This window comes from Apium graveolens, chromosome 6 (assembly GCF_009905375.1).
Source record: "Apium graveolens cultivar Ventura chromosome 6, ASM990537v1, whole genome shotgun sequence".
In the NCBI taxonomy this organism is placed as follows: Eukaryota; Viridiplantae; Streptophyta; class Magnoliopsida; order Apiales; family Apiaceae; genus Apium; species Apium graveolens.
The window spans coordinates 201,352,814-201,356,436 of NC_133652.1; the positions used below are offsets into that span (position 1 = coordinate 201,352,814).

General features: G+C 31.7%; 1 long non-coding RNA gene across 1 annotated transcript; it reads right to left on the minus strand.

Moving 5' to 3' along the window:
* Nucleotides 1-216: 216 nt before the first annotated feature.
* On the minus strand, nucleotides 217-3,223 carry LOC141663876 (uncharacterized). The gene is made up of 7 exons (XR_012551700.1): nucleotides 3,067-3,223; nucleotides 2,352-2,506; nucleotides 1,994-2,249; nucleotides 1,598-1,661; nucleotides 871-1,019; nucleotides 637-702; nucleotides 217-374 (listed from the first exon to the last, which is right to left on the minus strand). It is a non-coding gene; the product is annotated as an uncharacterized LOC141663876 (long non-coding RNA).
* Nucleotides 3,224-3,623: the final 400 nt, after the last annotated feature.

A 3,623-nucleotide genomic window follows, 5' to 3' on the forward strand; every position in this document is an offset into this window, starting at 1 on the left:
ATACCTTGTTACTTAAAAAGACATCATAGTTTTAATCAATTTCATTCAAAGAAATCAAAATAATACACAAATCAATTCCAACTAAGATATGCAATCTCAAATTAATTCGAATATAAACTTTAAACTCATACTTGAATAAACTTTAAAGTCATACAATTCCAACAATTTCGACCTAAAAACATATGATACAAGATAAGATTACATGTTCCGGTCAAAATCTATCAACATATGATAAGTATAATAGTTATAAATTGATCACAAAATAACAAGATATTACGATATAACTAAGAGATGCAAAAGTATTAAGGATGTGCATTCCTTCCTCCACTTGCATGACCACTCTTTGGTGACTGCCTACTCTCCAGCTCAGAATCCTGTATATTTCCAAAACATAAGAAGTAAATACACAAGTTCTAAAAAATCAGATCTATGATAACTTTAAATTAATACTTGTTAAGGTATTAAAATGGGATGAATGGTCAAATAAAATTATATATTATTATATATACAATCATTTAATAAAAGGAGATTACTGAGATGTCTGGGAAAGATCAGCAGACAACACTGAATAAAAATCAAATAAAAAGAATATAAATTATGTTACTGAGCAACTTAGTGATTAACAAATTTGCATACCCATGTATTGGGCAAGAAAATGGACCACATCATTTGTTGCGGCGTATCTTTGGTGCTATGAATTTCCTGTATTAATTGAAAGAAGCATTTTCTTGTTTTACCATATTATATACTAAAAGCGGACCTTGATATAAATATATATATGGGAAAATGGAACTTATGCAAATAAAACACATTTTTTATGTTTAGAAGATTCCATACTTAACCGACTTAATGTATTACAAATTTGCATACCCCTGCTTTGGGTTCCCGAAGAAGAACATCTTCACCAGTGTAACTAATAGACACCAAAAATTTTTTTTTGTTTGAAAGTGATTCGCAAGATCCATCTTTGACTACATCGACCCTGTTCTTAATGTCCCTAATACTGTTCAACTTTGCTGCTGCATTTAGAATTAAACAAGAAATTAATAATGAACCAACTAGAAAGGAAAAGAGGTTATAAAATTAAGACCAGACCAGAAATACAATGCCCACAAACTTCCTCATGCACAACTTCATATTTGCCAATGCATATAAAATCAATGTCCTGTGGCAGTTTATTAGTTAGTAAATTGCAAGAGATATCCTATATAGTAATGCAGTTACTCAATCTACAGATTGTAATAAATATTTATGTATATGAATTTCATGATAATATCTTTATATTTTACATTGGTAGTAATTTGTTAATACCCTATTAACTTTAACTAGGATAGGGTTCATTTCATAAAATACAAAGACTAATCAGGTGGTGATCTCTGTACTTAAACATTATACTATAGCCATAAATAACACTTAAGCACAGATAATGACCATCTAGGTTCCTTGATATCACTGCTAAAATTCATCCACCTCTTTATGTGTGATATTTTTAATATTAAATCATCTTAAATATGTTAAATTAGGAAGAAATTGTGGTTATCTACCTAGTAAATAAAATAGATTATAAAATAGAGTTAGATTCCAGAGGAGAACTTACTTTAACAGTTTCCGCACTCTCCATCAAACAGAAGGCTTACTGCCGAGTTGAGTCGAATAGGTTCCTGAATTCAAGACATTATTATAGATTAGAAATTCAATATTTATAAACATAGCAATCACTGCAATAACAAAGCAATAGAAAAGCTCTGGAAATACAAGAAGCATATCAATTTCTTATACAAAAATCTCTCCCTCCAGTGTTAAAAACATATCCACGATATTTTTTTTAAAAAGTTATTTTAGAAGATATTCCGTATTAGTGTCCCTATTTCTATACATAAACATGAAAACATAACATGAATGTAATATAATTACTCAAGACTTTACACATAGAAGAGCACATTTTGTCATGGTAGGTTAAAACAAAATATTCACATAAGAATGTGGTGTATACCTTGGAGAAAAAGACCCGCATAGTTCTGGAGCGCTATATCATCGTGTCGCAACATAATCCTGTATATGTATAATCCAGTAAATCCACTCTCAAAGTGCAATATGCATAATCCAGTAAATCCACTCTCAAAGTGCAATTCAAGGGATACATGGTAAGTGATGCCCTAGTCCGTTTTCTTAAATGGAGCTCCTTCTCCTTCCTAAGAAAGAACGCCCCCAAATGTAGGAATCACAAAAAGCAAGGATTCTCTCGGAACCTGCACATAAAATCCACAATTTATACAATTTTATTACATTGGAAAACAAAAATGACAATGAAACTTTTGAACAAATATTGTAAACCAACAGAAGTTCACTACCATATTTTAATAGTACAGTCCAACAAAGAGTATGCTGATGAGGTTGACAATAAGATAAAAAAACTCTTGAATGCAACCACACGCTTGTGAAAAGGCGCCATATTTCATGATCTCTAAACAAAAGTATTATCCACAGAGCTCCCATTTCATCCAGGCTCTAACACCAACCAAACAAAAATAAGAGCTAAATGATAATCAAAATTACTTTTGCAATGATATAATTAGTAACTAAGTTTTACTCATTTGCATTTTATAACACTAAGAAGGCATGCTCAAGGTTTTATAACCACTGTGATTTCTTCTTTACATGGAACATATATAGTGTTCACATATATAGAGTTCAACCCATAAATTATAAACAACTATAAACAAGCCATAAGCTAAATCCATATAATACACAACCACTTTCATCTCTTGAAACAGAGAAAAAGACTAGATCTGACTAACTGCATCACCTTCACCAGACTTTATTATTGTTTAAGAACACTAATAATACAAATACTAGACATATGGAATCTTCTAAAATTGATAAACCCAAATTTAACAAACTAAAACCGCCCAAAATCAGGATTTCTACACAAATTCTACCCTCAATTAGGGTTCGGGAGCAAAATTCAAAACCCCCCCTAAAAAAAAGGGTTTGTAAACAAATATTAAAGAACCCAAAAATTGGGGTTTGTGACTCACATATTAATATATTATAATCTGGGTGTACCTTTTTTTAGATCTTTAAATAGAAAGAAAGGACTGAGAAGCTTTGAAAGAGAGCCGATCAGATGAACTTGTGGCTGAGCTTCGAAAAGAGATGACGGACGACCATGAAGGGCTGCGATGAGCAGATGTAAACTGAGTATCTTGTGTTGGGGCGGAGAGGAGTATGTTTATGTTTTAATTGAAAAAAGTATAGGCTTTCTATTTACTTGAGCGGGCTGGGCTTCTATTTTACTTGAGCGGGATTCTTTCCCCGTTTTTTTTAATTTTTTCACGGATCTAAAGCAACACCAGTATAGGTGTTGGCATAGAAAATTTAAGGCAACATTTATAGTATCATTTGATTATGATGTTGCCATATATAATTATTTCCGATTTCATGCCACATAAGGCAACATTTTTTATGGCAACACAATTTTTGAATGTTGGTAAAGACCATTTATGTTGTAGTAAATAGAACACTCCATGAAATGGCTAGCACAATGCTAAATGAATACCATCGACCTAAATATTTTTGGGTCGAGACTATGTCAACAGCTTACCATATTCTTAATCGGGTTT